Genomic DNA, 21,958 nt, shown 5'->3' on the forward strand with positions numbered 1-21,958 from the left:
GGTCACAGCGGTCTGGAGGGCGTTCCCGAGAATGGGCGAATGTGAGGGGGCCACGCGTGCCAGTGCGGGCAAGTGTGTCAGCGGGGTGGGGGTGGCGTGTGCCAACTCGAGGAGACCGGGAGGGGGCTCACAGGCCCGCGCAGAATGAGTGTGCCCGCGCGAGCGGGCTGCGCGTGCCAGGCGCGGGAGCGGGCCAAGGTGGGAGCGCGCGGGGGCCGTGGCCAGGAGGGGGTCGTGGCGCGCGGCCGCGGAGGCGCGGGGAGACAAGGCGGGAGGGGGAGGGGAGCGAGGGCGCGCGCGGCCGAGCGGGCGCCCGCGGTCACATGGGCGAGGGAAGGAGGGAGGGGACGCGCGAGGGAGGGAGGAGGATGGGGGGGTTAAAGCGGCTGAGCGCCGAGGAGCCGGTGCAGAGCGGGCGGCGGCAGCGGCGGCGGTGGCTCCAGCCGGCGCGGTGCAGGGCTCGGCAGCGGGATCCGGCAGCGGTGTTAGCTCCGCGCTCCCTGCCTCGCTCCCTGCCGGGGGCGATAGAAGGACGAGGCGCCGAGTCCGGGCTGTCCGAGGGCGCGGTGAGTATCCCGCGGCGGATCGAGCGCGGCCGAACCCTCAAACCCTCGGGCTGACCGACAGACCCGCGGCTCTTGTGCGCGCGGGAAGAGGGAGGGACACGCGTGGGCCCTCAAACGGGTTGGGGAGACTGGAAAGTTCACAGGAAACTTTGCCCGAAAACTCGGGGGCTGGGGTGCCGGAGAAGAGGCCCCCCCACGTCCGGGCAAGCAGGGGGGTTGGGCGTGGTGGTAGTGGGGGCGGACCATCGGCTTGGGGAAGGTGGCCCGGGTGGATTGACCTAGCGCCCCTGTTCTCCCTCACCCCTCAGCAGAGCGCGCGGGGTCTGGGAAAATTCCCGAGCGGGGGTCCCAGTGACCCCCGCGCGCCCGGAGGTAGCTTCCTTCTCCGGCAGAAATCTGGACCTCGGAGCGTCTAGTGGTTTGAACGGACGCGTCTGCCAGTGTGTGTGTGTCCGTGTGAATCCCCGGGTGTGTGTGTGTCTCGGCATGAGCCTCTCTCTGTGGTTTCCCCGTGAGTGTGCCTGGATGTCTCTCCACGTAGTGGGTCTCCTCCAGTGCCTCTTTGTAAGTCCTCCAGTGTGGCGTGTCCGTGTGAGTCCGTTTGTGGTGTATTCGCATCTTTGTGAGTCCGCCGGTGTGTGTCTCCTCCAGGGCGGCTCTGTGGGAGCTGGCCTGAGTGTCCCTGTGTTATTCGGAGTAGTGTGTCTCTCGTGCGTGGGGGCTGGGCCGTAGGGAGGTCACCAGACGGACAGCTCTCCTCTCCGGAGCCTCTCCTCCTGCGTCTAGCTCTCGCGCAGCTCGCTCCCTTGGCCCCCCTCCCCCCTTCAGTAGCTTCAGGCGGGCAGGACTATTTCACGCCTTGTTGAAAATTCAGGATTTTCTTTCTCTTTCCGACTAGTCTCTCTTTGAGAAGCGTCTGTGTGTGTCTGTGTGGCTGACAGCTTGTCTGAAACACTGGGTGTGTGCCTGCATGCCTCTTTAGGAGTGTTTCTGTAACATTAGTTATTTTGCCTGTAATACTTGCTATAATTGTGTTTGTGTCAAGGAGGGGTGTTTGGGTGGCTGTAATCAGTGAGGTGGTGGGAGTCCGAAAGGCTGGGTGTGTTTGTGTATCTATAATTGCTGTATGTCCAGGGGCTCTGAAACAGCCTATTTTTGTGTGTCTAATTCTGGGTGTGATGGCTACCGTTGCATGTGTAAGGATGGGGCTTGAACAGTTGTATAGTCCTATGTCTGTAGGGCTCGCCGGGGGTGGGGGTGGGGGTGGAGGGGCCTGTATGTCTTCAATAAACTAAGCCTCCCTGTTGCCACTGTCCAAACCCACACGAATCCTCTGGAGTGGTTCTTGGGGCTCCTGGTCAGGATTTGTGACAGGGAACTAAGGTTCACACTCCATCAAGGCTAATACTCCACCTGGGACCCTAGCCTTATCCAAATACTAGGAATTTAAAGTTCACATTCAAGACTTCTTGGGATTCTGGAATTCATACTCAGATTCACACTGGGACTCTTAAATGCACATGACTCACACTCAGAATGACACCAGGACAATGGACTCACACTCAGATCCACACCGACATTCTGGGGTTCATATCCAGCTGTACCCTTCAGTCCTGGAGGTTGCAGTCAGACTCACATGGGGACTCTATGTTCACACTTAGGTTCACATTTTTATCCTAACTTGGCTTACAGACTTACACAGAGACCTAGAGACCATGCTCAGAATCTCACTGGGGTCGTAGGGCTCACAATTGGACTCATGCTAAGACCTTGGAGCTTACTCCATTCACACATCCTAGGGCTCACACTCGGAGTCACGTTAAAACTAGGGGCCCAGTGTTATTGACAATAGCTAAGTTCTAGAAACAGCCCAAGTGCCCATCAGTAGATGAGTGGATTAAAAAAGCTGTGGTACATTTACACAATGGAATACTATGCAGCTGTAAAAAAAAGAAGGATCTCTTATGCTTTGTGACTGCATGGATCGACTTGGAGATTACGCTAAGCGAAATAAGCCAGTCAGAGAAAGACAAATATCACATGATTTCATTTATATGTGGAATCTAAGGAACAAAATAAACTGATGAACAAAATAGGTTCAGAGGCATGGATGCCTGGAACAGACGGACAGATTTCAGAGGGGAGGGGAGGAGAACAGGAAGGGATTGACCAAAGAATGTATATGGACACAGAAGGCCTGGCGTGGGGTGGGAGCTGGGTGAAGGGGGGGAAATGGGGGACATCTGTAATACTGTCAACAATAAAAAAATTACTACCAAAAAAAAGGACTAGGGCCTCACACTCAGACTCATATGAGGAACCTGGGGCTCACATTTGAACTTGAGGCCCCACATAGGGCACGGGGTCATAGACTCACGCTTCCATCTTAGAGCTCACACTCAGATTCAAACTAGAGCTCTAGTGATCACACGCAAGATTCTCACTTCCATCCTGGGATCCCTTAGGGACCGAGTGTTCACACTCAGACTTACAGGTGAACCCTAGCATTCACATTCACAATGCCCTTGAGACTAGGGGCTCCACTCACACTTACTCTCGGACTCTAATGTTTATCTATACTGACTTGTTGGGAATCCTGGAACTCACACTTGAGTCCTGCAGCTTGGTGTCAGAGCATACCGTGACTTGGGTTCACACTCAAACCTATACGTCCATCTTACAGTTCACATTCAGACTAACATCCCTGGTGGTGACATTAAACTCACCCTTATACCCAGAGACACACTAGGGCCCTACTGCTCACGGTCAGACTCACTGCTTCCATGTTGAGGTTCTCGTATTCACATGGGACCTACGGTTCACACTTAGAATCACACCCAGTCACACTTTTATCCTGAGGCTCAAACATTCAACTGCACACTGAGACTGTGGTTTTCACACTCCCAGTGGAATTTAGAACTCATATTCATACACAGCCATGCTTTCTTTTGGTTTATGGTGTATATCAGGGCAGTTGGGGTGAGAAACCGAGACTGCTACAAGGTCTGTCCCCTCCAAAGGTGGGATAGGGAGGGCAGGGATACATGTGTGGTCACATCCCTCACTTGGGAAGCGGGCTAAGGGAGAGGGTGATGGGAAAATGTTGGCATGGTAGCTGGACGGCACCAGGTGTTAAACGGGTAGGATCAGACTGGACCTGGGTTCAGCAACCTCAGGACTTGAGTTCTGGCTAGGAAAGAATTCAGAGCCAAGACTCCAACAATTTATTTAGAAAAAAATCACAGAGGTGATTGCAGAAGAAGTAGTTTGTAGAAGACATGGGTTTAGGACACAAGTTATGGAGGCAAAGGACAGGCCTTTGGAGCTTAGAAAGTGAGGAAGATAAAAGGTGAAAGGGGCGGGAAAGAGGAAGAGGGAAGGGAAAGGTGTGGGCATGCTCCCAGGAGGGAGAGCGCACTGGGTCCTCCATCCTAAAAGCTTTTAAGGGCGGAAATCTTAGGGGAGGTCCCATGGGAGGATCTCAATAGAATATTCCTTTCAGGGTCAGGGTCTCCACTGATGGATTGGTCTGCGCTCCCCGCTCCCCGGGGCAGGGGGTCATTATTCAATGCCGCTGGTCCTGAGGTCACCCTTGGTGTCCCTTGTCTGGTTTTTCTGCTTTTCTGAGCCTGGAGCTGAAATTCAACTGAAGCCTGATGTTATCTCTAAGGAGGAAAGGTCAGGGGGTCTAAACTCAATGACCAGTGATATGCTAGGGGAGGAAAGGTAACCCTGGGGATGAGATCCTCCACTACAGTTATCTGTTGCTAGGCATCCAGGGGCTTTTCACCTGGTGACCTTCTGTACCTGGCCCATCGTCCTTGCTCTGCTCATATCCGTCTAACCGCCGACCCCAAAAACACTGACCCAGTTAAACCGTTCTGTCTTTACTTCCCCAAGGAGGCTAGGCTCTTGGCAGGAAGGTCTGAGTAGCTTTTTGGTAAAGGGATGATATGTACTCTTAGAGTCTCCCATGTGCTTTGTTCATGCACATCCCTTCTGTGTGGAAATAAGACTCATGTCCTCCCACGACATCTCCTCCATCCCAGTCATACTTATCATGGGAGGGGTACGATGATGATCTGGTGAGGGGGTAGGCCTCTGGCTCCGTGGACCCTCTAAGGGTGTTGAGTTTCTGATTCTAAGGGAGGTTGTAGCCCCTGAGAAAGTAGCTGGAGGAAGACACTAGATTGGAACCCACCCTCTCTTCTCCGCCCTGGCTGAAGAGGGGCAGGGGCCACGTTATGTGATAGCACACAGTGGCTCCTAGAATACCTGTTGAGCCCTTTCCTTGTCTCCAGGGAATGCCCAGGGTTCTCCACTCTACCCCTCAGAAGAACAATAGCCCTAGAGGATGGGGGGGGGGGGGGGGGCTGTGTTGTGTTGGGCTAGGTCGCAATCAACCCTAGCACTCTACCTGCCCTGGGGACTCTGCCTGGGCTTTACATGCCCTCCCACTATGGGGCCAGCGGGTGGGGTACCTGGGAGGTATTATCACCCCACGGGAGCCCAGGAAGTCAGGACCTGGCCCTCAGGCTCAGATGATTGGGCTATAACAGCTCCTGTCCCTGAAGGGGACACATGCTCTCCAGCCCTCCTATGAGGGTGGGGGGCTTGGAGGAAAGGCGCCCTGCTCTCTGCCCCCCCATGGTGAGTTGAAGTGTAAATGAATCGGAAACATATGGAGTGGGTTTTCTTTGAAATGCAGATGGGTTGTGGGGGGGGACCATGTGTGCCTGGTTTGTAGGGGGGGGGGTGTCCCAGAGAGCATGGAGGCTGAGAAGAGAGAGCTGACCTCCTCCTCCAGGCCAACCGTGGGACATCAGCTGTGTAAACTCCCGTGGCCCTGAGTGACCACACCCACCAGGGCTCCTGGCTTCCTGTGGGGAGGAGCTGGGAAGGCAGGTGGTCCCTATGGGCCAGGAGCACTGAGGTGATCACCCCCCACCTCCTTTGCCTCTGCCAAGGGCAGAGAGGCCCCAAAGAACAGAGCCATGCTGGTTTGGGGGTCATCAGAGGTGGGAGCTCTGGGGGACGCAAGGGATAGAAGGAGGAACTGGTGCAGACGTGGGGACTGATTTATACCGGGCCCCTGTGGGAACCAGCTCCCAGAAGCTGGGGCTAGAGCTATGGTGGAAGGAACTGAACTTAGGTTATGGTGGTGACTTCTAGTCAGTGCAAGGGCTGGTCCTGGGGTTTAGAAGTGGACAGAAGAGTCCTCACTCCTGCAGGTGGGTTGGTTTTCCCAGACCAGAGCAGTCCGTACACTCCACCAGACGCTGTGCCTTACCCTCACAACACTCAGCAAGGTTGCATGGTAATTGCCTGTGGGCTCTGTGGGACCCAGGGATTTTGCTCCCCTGGGTACCCTGCCCCTGGCACAGACCTGGCACATAGTAGAAGGGCTGTGTTGATTAAACAGCGCATCTTTTTCTCTCCCCTCAGACTGAGTGCTCCTCATAGGCAGAACTGTAGCGCCAACCCCCAGCATAGTGCCTGAGAGGGATTAGGTGCTCAATAAACGTTGAGGAATGAACAACTGTTGAGTGGGACAGACCCCAGGGAGGTGTGTGTGGGGGGGGCCTCCCTGGGGTTTCTGGCTTGAGACGTAACAGCCTCTCAAAGGACCCCTGAGTAATTTGTAGGCTAGTCTACAGGAAGGACTTCCTCGTTCTTAGGGAAGGAGAGCAGAGGATAGGCAGCTTCTTCCTTGAGAAGGTTTGGGTGATGGGGAACGGACAGGGCAATGACCCTGATTTTGTGGCCCAGGTCAGAGGTCACCTCTGCTCTTTCCCCAGCTTCAGGATTTTTCAGAAGGCGAGAAGGCCCTTCTTCCCCATGTTGTTGTGAGCATGTCCCGTTCTCTAGGTCTGGGTTTTTGGACTCCAGCCGAGGCAGTGGACCCCATCTCTGAGCTTCTGAGGCTGGGCTTTGAAGTTGTTAAGCTGTTGCGGGCACCACGGACTGTCTGTATTGGTTATTAACGGCTGTCTGAGAACACAGGGTTCGGATCCTAAAAATATCCTGTCCAGCCAGAGCCTAGGAGTTGCCAGGGTTGGCTGGTGTAGCGATGGCTGCATCTTGATCAGAAAGACACAGGGCCAGGAGAGACCGGGAGACTGGGGAAACTGAGGCAGCCTGAGCAGGAGGGGCACAGGAGACGGGATCTTTGTTTTATATAGAACAAAGATTTATAAAATTAGTGATGCCATTTAGTCAAGTTACGGGTCATCTGTTATCCTACACTGCAGAGAATTTCCTTCTGAGATGTATCAGAAGATACGTCTGATATCAGTTATAAAAATCAAGTCATCAACAATAACCGTTTCAAGTCCAGCTTCAGGATGTTCCAAAATAAGTGTGTGGCAAAGAAAAAAATCTTCTCCAAGTTGACTTTTCTTTTAAAAGATGGTTAAAATTGATTTTTAGAGAGAGAGGGAGGGAGAGAGAGAGAAACATCAGCGTGAGAGAGAAACATGGAGCAGCTGCCTCCTGCACGTCCTAGGAATCCAGTGGCAAACCTTTCAGTGCACAGGACGATGCCCAACCAATTGAGTCACACCGGCCAGGGCCAAGTGACTTTTCTGAGCGACTGTCCCCATCTCTACCTCCTAGAACCCTCTCTTACAGCCCAAGTCCTAATAAGGTTCTTGCAGCCCCCCCCCCCCGCCCCGCGCCCCCGGCTTATACGCCCCCTCCACCGGACCTCTGACGCTCAGGCCTCTGTGTAGCGCCTCTCCCCTGGAGAAGGGAGCTGCACAGTGGTCCCACAAAGGCAAAAAGAGCCCAGCTCTGGAGGCAGATGCCCTGTGACCTTGGTCCTTGAGCTGACCTTTCTGGGCCCCTTCGTGGAATCATGGGATGGGGGGCTGGGCCCTGGCCCAGGCCCGGAGAAAGCGCTGTTTTGGCATCCATCCAGGCCCCTGACGTCAATGACTCTCCAAATAATGGAATCAATATTGGGTGGGGTGGGGGGGGGGGGGCAAGCGTGAACCAGGCCCCAGCGATTAGAAACAGATCAGCACAAACCCGCAGCTGATTCTGATAGAGCTGCCTTGGAGAGCTAGGGTGGGAGGCCTGGGCGGAGGTGGACCTGGGTGGGAAGAGGGGGGCTCAGGAATGGGAGGCAGAGCCGCCGAGTGTCCAGACCGTGAGGGCACACTAGTGGACAGACTGGAGCTGCTTGGGTGGGAACAATAGGGTGGGGATTCCTGTCCTGGCCCCTTCCTCCTCTGAGCCTGTGGGGTTCCAAGGCTAGGGGAAGTTTGTGAATGGAGACTTCTTTCAGCCAGTGAGTGATAAAGAATGGGCAAGGGAAGTTCAGAGTTCATCTTTCTGCATCCCAGACTGGGGCCCCTAGACTGGATTGTATTATGGGTCACAGGTTATATGCCGAGGGTAGAGAGAGAATTCTGAGTGAGACCTAAGGGAGATGACCTTTTGCTTGGAGGCAGAAGGCATTAATCTAAGGTTGAGAAATGGGTATTCCCCCTCAGATTGGGAGTGTGGCCTCCTCCATCAACTCATGTCCTCTCAGCCTCCTAGAAGGCAGCAGGTGAGGATGGAGGGGCCACAGGGTCCATAGAGGGCTGGCCTGGCGGCAGCTGACAAAAAAACAGGAAGAAGGGCTGGGGGAGCAGCTGTAATTATGGGGCATTTATTATTAATCAGATGAAATTGCTGGAAGCAGCTGGTGTAATCTGCGTAGCGATACAGACTCTGCATGCTCCCCCCAACACACGCGTGCCACACACAACCTGAGCCTTGTTTGCTTTCACAGATCTTTTCTTGTGAAGGTTGGATGGCTCTCTGTGTGTCTCTGTGTCTGTGTATGTTGGTATGTATCTGTCTGCATTTTTTCATGTCCACCTGTACCCTGCTCTCTCTCTATTGTCTTTTTTTTCCAACTACCTCTGTCATTCTTTGGCCTGATGTGTGTCTCTTTGCCTCTGCCTCCCTCTCTTTGGGCCTATCTCTTGGTATGTCTGTATCTGTTACCACCAGCCAGCCTGTCTCTTAACACCTCATTTTAGATTCTGGCCATCTCTCCCTGGTTGGTGGTTTCTCCGCATCTCTGGGCAGAGTTGGATGACACGGAATCCCTTTCTCATGAGTATGTGTTTAGGCACCTGATCATGCCTTTGGGGCCAGTTTTGGGGGAAGAAGAGCAAGACCCAAGGATCTCTTAGGGCAGTGGTCATCAAACTCATTAGTCAACAGAGCCAACTATCAACAGGACAACGATTGAAATTTCTTTTGAGAGCCAAATTTTTTAAACTTAAACTTCTTCTAACGCCACTTCTTCAGAATAGACTCGCCCAGGCCGTGGTATTTTGTGGAAGAGCCACACTCAAGGGGCCAAAGAGCCGCATGTGGCTCTCGAGCCGCAGTTTGCCGACCACGGTCCTAGGGTCTTGTAGAAGGTGAGGGCTCTTGTTACGTGGCTGGAGCCTATAGAAGCAGTAATGACTTTTAAGATAGTCCTGAGTACAATGCCAGCTCCCTTACCAGCTATAAGTTGTGTGACTTTGGGCAAGGTGCTTTTGTTCTCTGAGCCTCAGTTTCCTCACCTGTGAGACGTAAAACAGAATCACCTCCGAAGGTTATTCTGATGATTTTGTGCAAAAACGTCTGTTAAGTACTTATCATGGTATCTGGCTCATTAAAGAGCCTGAACAATTGCTAGCTGTTACTGTGTTATTGGAAAAGGCACCGAGCAGGTAAGAGAGATCCTCAGAGACAAACTGGTATAGAAGAAAAGTCTTCATTCTGGAATGAAGACGCAAATCTGTGTTCTGGAACTAATCAGCTATGTGGTGTTGGGCAAGTTCCTTAACCTCCCTTTAAATATCAGGTGCTTTTTTTTCAACTGTCAAATATGAATAGTACTATAATCTACCTCATGAGAAGTGAAGAAAATTAAATGAGATAATGCATATAAAGTGCCTAACACTTCCTGGCACATAACAAATGCTCAATAAACCAGAGTGGTGGCGAGGCAGAGGAAGAGGATGGTAAGATGGTGAGTGTGTATGCCCTGCCGGTGGCCACGTGTCTCTGTGTGAGTACGCATGTGAGAATGTGTGTGATAGGGAGGTACTTATGTCTGTGAACTGGTTGTGTGGAGATTTTGGGGTGTCTGGGTGAAATCGAGAGTGTATATCTGTCTGTGGTGTCAGCCACTAGCTTCTGGCCTCCCTCGGTCCCCGTGGTTCAGAACCTAAAGTCAACAAGGGGTGCCAGACGGACTTGGGGCTACTCCCAGCTTTTCTTCTTCTGGATGCTTCTGCTGCCTGCCCGAGTCTCCCCTTCTTACAGTGGGGCTGTGGGTATAGAACAGACTCTGAGTTGGACTAAGGCCTGTGGCTCCTCTGTGACCTCTGATTTGTGCCCTTTGCCCTTCTAGAATTCAGCCTTGTCACTTCATCCGCCCCCTTGGTTTTGGAAGTCTCAGGAAGAGTTGGGTCCGGAGGAGGAGGACATTGATGTGCTCGGTGTGTGGCCAGTGGTGAAGAGGTATGTGCTGGGGACCCAGGGGAGGAGGTCAGTCTCGGGGCATCGGGCAGATATGGTAGGTGGAGCTGTAGGTCGGGGGGGACGCCAGTGCAGGAGGGCCTGAGATCCCTTTCTTCTTTTCCTCCGTCTTCTTCCTCCTGAGGCCTTTCATGCTCTCATCACAGGTCTGACAAGGGGGAGAGACTTACCCACAATCACACAGGCGAGAGCACAGCCGGTACAGAAAACTGGGTTCTGCATGAGGGGACTGAATCCCGGATGTGGGAGTATGTTTTTGTCTCCTTGTCAGGCTCCCTCTCTGCCCCCAAAGCATCTCTCTGGCTTGATTAGGGAAGCAGCTGGGTTTGGAGGAGATGGAATGGGGGTGGGGGGGTCAGAAAGTCTAAAATATTCTGGGGCCAGCCACAGGGCTGGGTCTAACTCTTCCCGCCTTTCATTCAATCCCGGCGAGGCCCCTGGATTGGCAGCCCGGGGGTGGGGTTGTCCAAGGAATTGAGGCACTGGAGCGGAACGGACGGGCCTATTGTCCAAAACCCGCCAGAAGCCCACAAAGGCCAGCCGGGCTTTTCATCTCAGCTCCCAAACAGACTGGCCATTTTCCCGGCTCGGCTCGGGAGTGGTGGGGACTGGCCCCTCAGAACTAGGACTGGGGTGCTGTTCAGTGTGGGGTGAGGTATCCCAGACACATGGCCGTTAAAGAGACTTAAAATGGAGCTGGGGTTCTGAAGAGGAGGAAGAGAGGCTCCAGAGGGCTGTAGAGAGTTAAGCTTCCATCTTCACTGTTCCCCAGAGGGCCCAAGGACATGGAGTGGGGTATCTGAGAGAAGCTCAGATTTATTAATAGCTAATAAATATTTATAGGGGACACACCTGGGAGGAGTCTGATGGCTTGTTGGGAAAGTGAGCTACTGAGCCGTGAGGGCACATAATCCCCCCCCCCCCCCCCTTAGACTGGGAACACCTTAGGGAGCTGGAACAGGAGGTGGAGAACGCAGGCTAGTGGTCAGGCAAGAGAATGGGCTTCCTGCAGCAGGAGGGATTGAAGCCAGACAGCAGAAAGGACTTCCTGCCAGTGAACAGTAGCACCGATGCCCTGACCCTGTCCCCAGGGATCCCAGAGGATTACAAAGAGCAGGGGAGCTGGAGAACACCCCCAGGGGTGGGGGTGGGGGGTAAGGCTGAGGCAGCTTCTGTGAAGGCTGAGGAGGCTGGGAGGAGGACTTGGCAGTTCTGTCCACCCTCCCCCGGCAGCACCTCCAGCTCCACGTTAAAAACGGCGTTTTAATTTAACAAAGTGGATGAAAAACTGTTTTTGGAAATAAAAGATATCTGCTGTCTCCCAGGCTGGACTCAGCCCTTGCAGAGAGCCTCTCTCTGGGTTTCTCCCACCACCAGTGGCTCCTTTCCTCTCTCTGTCTCTGTCTCTATTTAGTTTTTTCATTTCTGCTCCTGGGCCCCCTGGCTTTCCTTGGGCCTCCCAACACCCATCTCCCCCATTTTAGCCTCAGTGGGCATCTCATCCCCAGGTGCATATCTCCATGTCTCTGCATCTCCTTCTGTCTTTCTCCCAGTCTCTCTCTTCTGGAGCTTGTCTCCCTCCTGATTTGTCTCTGTCTCCCTGCCTGTCTCAATCTCTCTCCCTTCCCCCCTTTCCTTTCTCCCCCAACCCCTGCTCTAAATGGGTCTATTTAAAACACCCGACGCTGCCAAGTCAGAAAAGCGTCTCCTGATAAAGCGCATTAGGCAGAGGGAGGGAGGAGGGGGGAGGAGGGAGCAGCAGGCGGACGGATTGATCCAAGCCCGTAACCCCATTAATCAGGCATCGTGGATCCCCCTCCCTCCCCCAGCTTCAGCCCCTTCAGAGCTAAAAGCCCCTGAAATATTTATCACCCCTCCCCCATGGGGACGAGGGGAGGAGTGTGTGGCCCTTGGTGTGAGCATCCCCAGCTGCTCTCCCCCCCCTCCCCGTGTGTATATGCACATGTGTGCATGTGCTCATGTCTGCACGCCTGGGTGTGCACACCTGACAGGCCCAGGGGCCAGCTGCCTTCTAGGCACCCCCAACATGAGCAGCTTGGTTCCCTGGGCAGCCCCTGGAGACCCTAGAGTCTGGCTGGGCTCCTGCCCTGCCTGAAAGGTTGGGCATGCAGAATAGGGAGACTTCAGGGTCAGGTGGGGGTCCTCATGCCCCCCCCCCAAATTGCTGTAGGACTGGGTAGCATTGCACTGTCATTCTCAGGTGAGCTTGGGGTTCAGTGCTCAGATTCCCCCACATTTCCAGTGTGAGAAGTAACTTGGGGAATAGAATTGGGGACTCCATGCTTCTGAATGCACGAAGGGAACTTGGAAGGCTAGTTGAAGTTCCCCCTTTATCCTCAGAGGGCGGGAATATGAGGCGAGGTGGTTTGGGGGTCTCCCATTACCCTAAAAAAATGCAGGGAGGTGACCTGGGCCTGGGGAGGGGTCCTACCATCATCCCCAAAGAGTAAGAAGGCGGCCACGCCGGCACTGATGTGGAACTGGGTCCCCCGTTCAGGGCTCACTGATCCCCCTGGCAGCCGAGGTCAGTCCTGAGACAGGCAGGGGTCTGCCCGCGTTGGCCCCAGGCAGCCTCGCCTTGGGCGGGGTCCCGGAGCCCCCCGCTGCCCCTGGGTGAGATCAGGGGCCCCCCAGCCCGGATCCGGGAGGGTCCCTTCCCCCTCCCATCTCCCCGCATCAAGTGCCACATCTCCTCCTGACTCAGACAATTAGATTCAAAGGATGACCTCACTGCCTGCCGTCCCTCGCTCGCTCACTCCGCTCGCTGGGCTCGCTCGCCCGTTCGCTCGCGGCGCGCTCCTTCCCCCTCCTCCCGGCCCGCTCGCCGCCCCGCTGGCTCGCTCGCAGCTCGGCGCGGCCCCTCGCCCGCCCGCCCGCCCGCCCGCCCGCCGGGACTCTCGGGAGGGGGGCGGCTTCTGCCTCCCGGGCCGCTCGGGCCCCAGCCCCGAGCCCGGGGGCCCGATGCCCGCGGGGGGCCGGGCGGACCCCGGGAGCGCCGGAGGCACCGACGGGGCGTCTGCGCGGGGACACAGGTCAGGGGCCGCGCGGCCACGGGGCCGCGGAGCTGGTCACCTCGGCGGCCGCCGCCGAGACGCCCCCGCCCGCGCCTGCCAGCCAGCCCGCCTCGGCGCTTCCCGCTCCTTTCCCGGCCCCCGCCCCCCGCGGCTGCTCCCCGCGCTCCCCCTGCCAAGCTGTCTCTTCTCTCCGCTTTCTCCCCCCTGCGCCCCCCTGCCTCCCTCCGCAGCCGGTGGGAGGGACCGGGACTTCCTGAGGTCTCGGGGATGGGGCCGGGGGCCGCCGGCTGCAGCCGGCCCAGGCCTCGGAGGAGGGGGCTCCGACTGTGTCCCCTGGCCTGGGGGAGGGGACCACCACCTGGGTGGGAAGGGGGCTACTGAGGGAGAGGCCCGGGGTGGGGGGGTGACATCTAGACCGAGGGTTGAGCTCCTGATACCTTTCTTTTCTCACGGCCTGCGGGCCTCTTGCCCGGCTTCATTTGTTCCCACCTCCTGGCTAACTTTAGTCCCCACTGCCTGGCTTCATTTGGCCCCCACAGCCCGTGTTCTTTTGGGCCCTGTCACCTGGTTTACCCTGAGACCCTGCTGCCTGCCTGCTTTTGTTCCTCCTGCCTGCTTTCCACAGGTCCCTGTCACCTGGCTTTATGGGATTGCCCTGCCTTTTTTCCTGAGGTCCCGCTGCCAGGTGTTTGCTCCCCTGCCTGGTTTCCATGGAGCCCTCTCAGGCTCCCTTTAGGATGGGGATTCAGGGTCCAAGCTACGCCTGGAGTGGCAAGTGGTGAGGATGTCAACAGCGTTTCCAGTGGTTCCCTGGTTGGGGCCTGGCCAGCACAGCCTAGATTCCATTCTGCCTGGACAGCCAGCCACGTGGTGTCCTTTCTTGTCATGGGGGTGGGGGGTGGGGGGGTGGGAGGCAGGGTCCAAGGACATTTTAGGATTCTTGTCCTCAGTGTTACTTAGAGGAGTAGGGGAGTACCAGCTTGGCCAGTGCCATCCCCATCTCTCTTTGGGCCTGACAGTGATGACAGTGCTTGGGCTGGGGATTGAGGTTGAGGCCCCATCTCTTTCCCCTTCCTTCCCCTCCTGCAGCCAGGCCTAACATTCCGTGCCCTATAGACAGTTGTGGGCATACAGCTTTTGAAAAAATGGTTGACACGATTACAGATGTCCCTTGGTCTCCCCCAGGCCTTGCCATGTTATTGTCTGTGTCCATGGGCTATGCATATATGCACATGTTCTTTGGTTAATCTCTCCCAGTCCCCCCAACCCCCTTCCCTCTGAGATCTGTTTGAAGGGGCCTGGGATCACACAGCCTGTAGCTAGGCTGAGAGCTGCTGCTGGTTCTCATCCTAGAGAAGAGGGGGTGAGGAGGGAGACATGGGGGCCTGAGGAGTAAGCTGGTTTCTGGGGTTTTCTGCCTCCTGCTCCTAACCAGTGCAACCATCTCTTCACCCAGGGGCTTCTTCCCTCCTCCTGTTTGGCCTGCAGGTGCCCTCACTCCCAGATGCTGGTGAACGTGGGGTTAGGGGCGGAAGTAGCTGCCTAGGCCAGCGATCTTCAGCCGGTGTGCTACGGCACACGGGTGTGCCACAAAACACCTTCAGACATGCAGTACCTGACTATTTAGTCCGAGGCACTGACGTTCCCCCCTTAGACCGTCAAATTAAAAAAATGACAAAATAGCCAACACAACAATAGCCATCCGGCGTGAATGAATCAAAATTATACCCACCGGTATTTCTTTTGTCAGATTGGCAAAAAATATATATTTATTGGAGTTCTGCAGAGTGTTAGTAATTAGTTTCTGTGTGCCATGAGGTGAACTAGGTTGAAAATCGCTGGCCTAGGGAATAATCAGTTATTTCCTTACTTTTTAGGGACCAGTGAAGGACTTCCCTTTTCCTTCCTGCCTTAGCTACCCTGAGCTTTACTCTCTCCCCCCAAGTGCCGCCTGGGCAACCCGAGGTCCCAGAATATAGTCACTATTCTGAGTGTGGATCTCTGATTTTCCCACTGCCGGCTGTAGGGGTGTGTGAGGCTGGAGGTCACTGGGGGGGCGGGGGGGGAGTCTGGAGGTGCAATGGTATCTAAGTGGAAGATCGACTGTTCCGAGTGTGTGATGGTGTCCATATGTGAGAACATCCCTGTTCTGAGTAAGCGCATGTGAGAGAGTCTGTGTGTGTGACTGTCATGTGTGTGTGCACGCACACCAGCGTGTATGAGGCTGTGGCAGCGGGTGTCCATGTGGGAGGCCGTAATGTGTGGCCATGATGGTAGGCTCTGAGTGCCAGTGTCTGCAAGAGGCTTCCGGGTGTGTCTTTAAAGCTCTGGCTGTGTGCATGTGGAGGTGGGGACTTTGGGGAGGTCTGCCAGGTGGTCGGGAGAGCCCACGTGCGTGCTGGGACTCCGGGTGAAGTGAGCACTGGGTGCCGTTTGACCCTGAATCGCTGGTGTGTGTGTGAGCATGTGTGTGTGCGTACTCATGCCTGTGTTTACCCATCAGGAACAGATTGCTCTGGCTTCCCCACTGTGAGGAGGGGAGGAAGGGGGAGGAAGGATGGCTTGCTTTTGCCCAGCAGACCAGAAGCTTCCTCAGAGTGTGCGCAGTGTACGTGCATGGTAGGGGGGTAGGGAGAACAGGACACTGTTACACGAAGACAGTCAAAGTTTCTGTCCGCCCCCCCTACCCCCCATCTTCAGTTCTGTTTGTTACAAACCAATGTTTCACGTGCACTGCCTCCCTAGCCCTCGTGTGTGTGTGTGTGTGTGTGTGTGTGTGTGTGTGTGTACACACAATCTTACAAACATAGGCTTCTGTGTATGTATTTGAGTGTATCTGAGTATGTGTCTGCACCATAGCAGTGATGGGGCCAGGGGTGCGGCGTAGTGGGAGACGCTGAGGCAAATAGGTCTTTGTTCCAGCCCGAGATTTGGAAAGCTATTCTGTCCATTCTTCTGTCTTCATGGAAGGCCCTGCAGCCTCCATCCTGCCCCTGCCTCCTTTTCTTCGAGCCCTCTCCCCATCAGCTAAGAGACGTCTCATTCAGCCCCATGGGGCCTGCCCATCGCCACCTTTCATGGAGTTCTTCCAGCTGTCTGACCTGCTGCGGCATTCTGTCCCTCCAAGAGGAGCAGCCCCTGCTTTCCACAGAATTAACCTGACTGGTGTGTGGGCCTTTTCGAGGTAGAGGGATCCTCCTCATTCTCGTAGAAGCCAGAGGGACTCAGGACTGGGGTGAGGGGATGGGGATTTGGTGCTTGTGCCTTCAGGTTCTGTGATGCTGTCCAGAGCTCATGTGCCCAGAGGGAGGATAGGAACTTACCTGTCTCTATCTGCTCCCCGTTTCAGAGGCAGGACCAGTTGACTTTTTAATATATATATATTGATTTCAGAGAGGAGGGGAGAGGGAGAGAGAGATAGAAACATCAATGATGAGAATCATTGATCGGCTGCCTCCTGCACGCCCCCTACTGGGGATCGAGCCCACAACCTGGACATGTGCCCTGACCAGGAATCGAACCATGACATCCTGGTTCATAAGTTGATGCTCAACCACTGAGCCACACAGGCCTGGCTGGACCAGTTGACTTTTGAGGGAAAAAGCCCAGACCTTTTGCACCTAGAGGGCTGCATAAACGCAGGCCTACATGTATGTGCATATACAAGCCCATGCCCAGGTGGCCAGGCAGCTCCCATCTGGAGTGGAGCTCCAAATGCGGGCACGGGCTGGTGGGATTTGGATTCCCACCTCTTCAGCACACCTCCCAGCTGCCCATCCAAGCTCATCATGGGAGGGCCCCAGGTTTCCCCCACAAAACACCCCCACACACGTGCAGCAGGGCATGCACATGCTGATCTCAGGGTCCCCATGGTGCAAGAGGCTGGGGGTGGGGGGTTTGAGCACTCAGAGTCCAGGCTGCTGCCAAAATCCATCGGAATCTTGTCCCCCCCAGGCCCTCATCTCTGGCTGCGGAGGTCACAACAGCAGGTGCGGATACCCCCCCCCCCCCCCCAACTCACTCACATCGGGCTGCCTCCTTTTCCACAACCTCAGCCAAGGGCTAGAGCTGGGGGACCACTCCCCCTGCCTCTCTCCTGGCCCCCCCCTCCCACTGGTGCTTAGCTTTTCCTGCCCCCTTCTATCGGGGGGGGGGGGGGGTCTATGTTTGGGTGGGATCCTTTCCCCTGGGGTTTGCCCCTGGCGTGAGTGGGATTGTGGTAGCCCAGGAAGAGATAAGGCATGAATCCTGAACCCAGACATGGCTTTTTGTCCTATGCTCCTTGGGGTGGGGATACTGAGAGCTGAGAGGAAGGCCAGGTCTGAATTCAGAGCAAAAGGAGAAAGAGCCAGAGACAAGAGACTCAGACGGGAGGGAGCGACGCCACAGGGAGTGGGAGCCTACCCCATGGCCAGCCGCCCCAGCCCAGAAGCTGGCCCCTGACCCGGTCCGCCCCCTCCCTGGTGGGGGGCCTGCAGCCAGCTGCCAGGGGCCAGGCCTCCCTCCATGGCCTCACCCCCGCCCCCAGCCTCTGGACAGCTCAGGCCGCTGCCCCCGCCCCCACCGCCCACGCTGTCCAGGCTGCCTAGGCCTGGTGGGATCTGGGGGCCTCCTGGCCTCAGCCCCTCCTCCCGCTCCTGGAACTTCCCGCCAGCCAGGACTGTCTCTCCCAGGCTCCCCTTCCGCCAGTACTGTTCCTCCCTGCCCACCACATCCTTGTCCTCGCTCTCTGCCCCTGCTCTGTCTCTCATTTTCTCTCCATCTCCAAGTGTCTCTCTCTTCCTCACTCCACTCTAATTCCTCTTTAGGTCCGAGGCCTCTAGAAAACCTCTGGCCTTTGCATTAGTTCATGCTGTGTCCTGTCCTGAGCTCTTGCCTCATTCAGGACGGGGCCTCTAGGGCTGCTGTGGCGGGGGGGCGGGGGGGGGGGGAGTCCAGGCCAGTCAACTTCCTTAGATCTCAATTTCGTGGAGGTACCACATGCTCATTCACTGTCCAGGCAGATTGACCCTGTCTGACCATCAGCACACCCACACCATCCAATACCTGGAAGCTCCGAACACAGTCTGTGGCACATCAACACATACACAGTTAGAGCTGGGTCAGTGGCGCTAGGAACTTCCTATGTTGGGTTTGTATAATCTGACCTGTCTGCTTCTGCAGGGAGGAACAGGGGCTTTCCAAAACTCATCCTTCCCCTTCCTCAGGGTCTGCCTTCAGCTGGGCAGGGGCTGAGGGGGGCGCAGGGCAACTGGGACCTTGCTGGGCCTGGCAATGCTGGAGTAGGCAGATAGGAAGATATGAGCTGGGAGAGGCAGCTGGGGCTTGGAGGAAGTTGTGGGAGATGCAGCAAATTAAAAATACACGATAGAGGTGACAGGCCCCTGTGTGAGGAGCAAAGAGCCCCTGTAGGGTGTGGTCTAACCAGTGGCACAACCCCTGGCGAAGGAGCCTTATAGTTTGAAGATATGTTTTTTGAGACAGGAGGGAGGGGATGACTTGCTCCTTGCCTAGGGACGTTCCAGCCTGGGGGTATAAAGCCTCTAAGCTCCCAAATACTGGGGCACTGGGTTATCTCTGGCCAGAGACCACCCCAAACACGGCTGGATCCCACGCCAGACTCAGATCCTAGGTCACCGAGGTTCCTGATCTGGAGTCTGTCATTGTATCTGTCATTGTCACTGCTGGTGACTGTCAGCCTCCACACGGTGTAGACTATTACCGAGTCTTATTAACATCCCTGTAGCACTGTGAATGTCACCATCATTGTTGTTCTATGTGACTGTCAGTCTCATTGCATTTTTTAATTTTGAGATTCCTGTCACTCGTACTGTGTCAATATCAGCAGGTATTGCCTTGTATGTGGGTGTCATTGTATGTGACTGTCCCTGCATCATTGTCATTGTAGTGACTGTCAACACCTGTGTGTCATTGTCAACTACGTAACGGTGTTATTTATACTGGGTGTTGTTATCAATGTGTCATGGTGTCTTTGTGTCACAGTGGGACAGTGACAGTAAGTTGGGGGCCCAGGATTTCTCTCTCTCTTTTTTTTTTTTTTAAATCCTCACCAGAGGATATTTTCCCATTGATTTTTAGAGAGAGTGGAAGAGAGAGGGAAAGACAGAGAGAAATATTGATATGAGAGAAACACATCGATTGGTTGCCTCCTACATGCACCCCAACTAAAACCCAGGCCGGGGAGGAAGCTGCAACCGAGGTATGTGCCCTTGACCGGAATTGAACCCGGGATCCTTTGGTCCCCAGGCCGACGCTCTATCCACTGAGCCACACTGGCTAAGGCCCAGGATTTGTCTCTTGACGTGTCACTTGTATGTGTGTGTAACGATGACCCTGGGTTTCTCTGCCAGGAGAAGTGCTGACAAGGGGTTTGGGCTGCTGGGCACTAGGCTCCTTTCTTGCTACCGGTGTGCCCTCTGTTCTCTTCTCATTCTGGGGCTGGGGCTGGAGGCCCGGCTGGCCGCTGAAGTGGTCTATAGGGAGCCTGGGTCAGTTTGCATGGCCCTTATCTGGGGCTCCTCCAGATCTATCCCAGAGCCATGGGTGTGGACTTGGAAAATTCCTGGGAAAGATGCTCTTTGGCCTGGGATGGGTGGCCTGAGGTGAGCGAGGGCAGGGTGGAAGTGTAGCCTGGATGCCTCTGGCCTCAGCTTCCCTACCCGGGAATGGGCCCAGCTGGGACTTTCTGCGGAAAGGAGAAATGAAACTGGCCTGGGGTTTTCTGGGTTTATGGGACAGAGATCCCCTGGGGCCTGGGCTACTGGACCCCCAAAGAGAAGTCCTGCCGTCCCCAGGAAGGCCCTGCTCCTGACTCACGTTGGCCAGGACTGCTGCCCTGCCCCTGCCCCTCCCACTGGAGGAGCTGGGCAGGTGTGGAGAGGTGTTCTAGGGAGGCACAGGGACCCTGCCCGTGTCTCTGTCATCTCTCTCGGTCTGTCTCTCCTTCTGCCCTTGAATCTCTGCCCATCTTCTATTCCCTTCATCTCTCTTTCTAAGTCTTTCCTTCCATTTCTCCCTATTTTGGTCCCTTCTTGTCCCTCTGGGTCTCTGCTCACGTCTTGCCTTCTCTCCCTGCCTCGGTGTTCCCCCCTCCCTTTTCTGGGTACCCCAACCTTGCAGTGTCTGTCTTGGTGCCCCATCCCCCACTCTCTGCAGTGCGCGCTCTCAGCAGCGCCCGTCTCCCATGGCTGCAGCCCCGTTGGCCCAGGGCCCGGCCCTTACAGTAACTCATCGGGCTGATGGAGACGACTTTGATGAAGAAGCCACCCCTCCCCCTGCGGGGATCCAAGTGTGTGTGTGTGTGTTTGCTTGTATGCATGACACCCATGCTAGGCCCTCTCTTCCCCCTTACGATCCCCCCAAAACTGGGACCAGGAAGGAGCTAGGAGCAGCGGGCCACCCGGTCCCTCTCCTCCCACCCTGTGATCTAATCTCCATCCACTCCGCCTGCCCAGCTGCCTCCCCGTGCCAAGGTTCCTGCTCCATGTGGTGGGCAGTGGGTGGCACTGAGGTGGAGCATTTTCCTGGCTGTGAGGAGAAAGACGGGCAGATGGCAGAGATGGCAGGGGTGAGTCTGAGGGCTACCTGCAAGGGGGGAGGTGGGGAACCAGCTCTTGTCTCTCTTTCTCTAGCACCCCCTATACATTCTGGCAGTTTGGGGTTCGTTTCCTGGCCTCACTACTTGCTGACTGTGACTTTGGCCACTGTCTCCTAGACCTGAGGAGTAACTGAAGATGGGGGAGTGGCTGAGGGTCAGGAGCCAGGCCAAGTGGTAGCGGAGGCATAGCCAAGGCCACATGGGGCCTAGAGAGATGAGCTGCGCCAGGGAGGGGCAGTCAGGGCACCTGTGACTGTGGCTGGAGGAAAAGCAGGGCAGATGGGGGACTCGCCTGGTGAAGGGCAAGTACAGCAACAGGCAGGCAGGCGCCCTCTCCCATTAAGAAGCCCCACCCACGGGTTCAGGCTCACACCCACGTTTGTCTCCTCCTGCTTCAGCTGTCTGCAGAGTCTCTGGCAGTATTTCTGACGGTGGCTCTGGCTGTACCTGGCAGTGTGTCCGACTGTGTGTGTGAGAGTCCCTGGCAGTGTTTTGAGCGGTGCGGATACTGGCTGAGCATCTGGCTGTGTCTCTGGTTCTCTCTCTAGCTGTTTTTCTGGGTGTTTGCCTGTTTGTCTCTATCAGTTTCTCTGGTGTTTCTCTGCTTGTGTGTCAGGCAAACGGTTTCTCTGGCATGGTTTCAGACAGTGTCTCTGGCTCTCTGGCTGTGTTGCTGGTGGTTTCTCTGCTTGTACTTCTTGCTCTTTCTCTAGTGCTCCGTTGGCTTGGGTCTGGCTGAGTCTTTTACCCTGTTTCTGGTGGGTCCCTTGGTTATGTATCAGCTGTTCTCTGGCGTTGTCTGATTCTGCCTCCCAGTCTCCCAGGACAACTCCGACTGTGTGGAGTTGGGGTTCTGTTTAGCTGTTGGGGGCAGTGTCTCTGGCCAGCGTCGTTGCTGTGTGTCCGACTGCACCTTTGACAGTGTCTGGTTGAGTGTCTGGCAGTGTTCCTCTCTGGGTTTCTACTTCTGTCTAGTTGACAGTCCCCCTTCTCCTCAGTCTGGGTTGGGAGAATCATAGTTGGAGCCATTTCTGCGGGAAATAGTTATTTCCCTCAGGTGTAGACGCTCTCAGGTGTAAGCGTTTGCTGGGGTGGGACAGCTGGACCCATTCCAGGAAGCAGGACAACAAGTAGGGGGGCCATGGGATTCTTCCTGGGTTCTGGGGACATGTCCTGAGTGTGCTTTATGTACCCACATGGGTGTG

At 55.6% G+C, this 21,958-nt stretch overlaps 1 protein-coding gene across 2 annotated transcripts in view; it reads left to right on the forward strand.

The window, feature by feature from the left end:
- The first annotated feature begins 401 nt into the window (after positions 1-401).
- The window catches only part of CNTFR (ciliary neurotrophic factor receptor), a 40,360-nt gene continuing 18,803 nt past the window's right edge, over positions 402-21,958 (forward strand). The window contains exons 1-2 of one of the 2 annotated variants that reach the window (XM_079789599.1): positions 402-566; positions 9,973-10,082. The gene's annotated coding sequence lies outside the window, so the exon portion shown is untranslated. The remainder of the gene's footprint in view (positions 567-9,972; positions 10,083-21,958) is intronic. The other variant, XM_079789600.1, reaches the window with a different exon arrangement.

Source organism: Cnephaeus nilssonii (assembly GCF_951640355.1).
Source record: "Cnephaeus nilssonii genome assembly, chromosome: 14".
NCBI classification, from domain to species: domain Eukaryota; kingdom Metazoa; phylum Chordata; class Mammalia; order Chiroptera; family Vespertilionidae; genus Cnephaeus; species Cnephaeus nilssonii.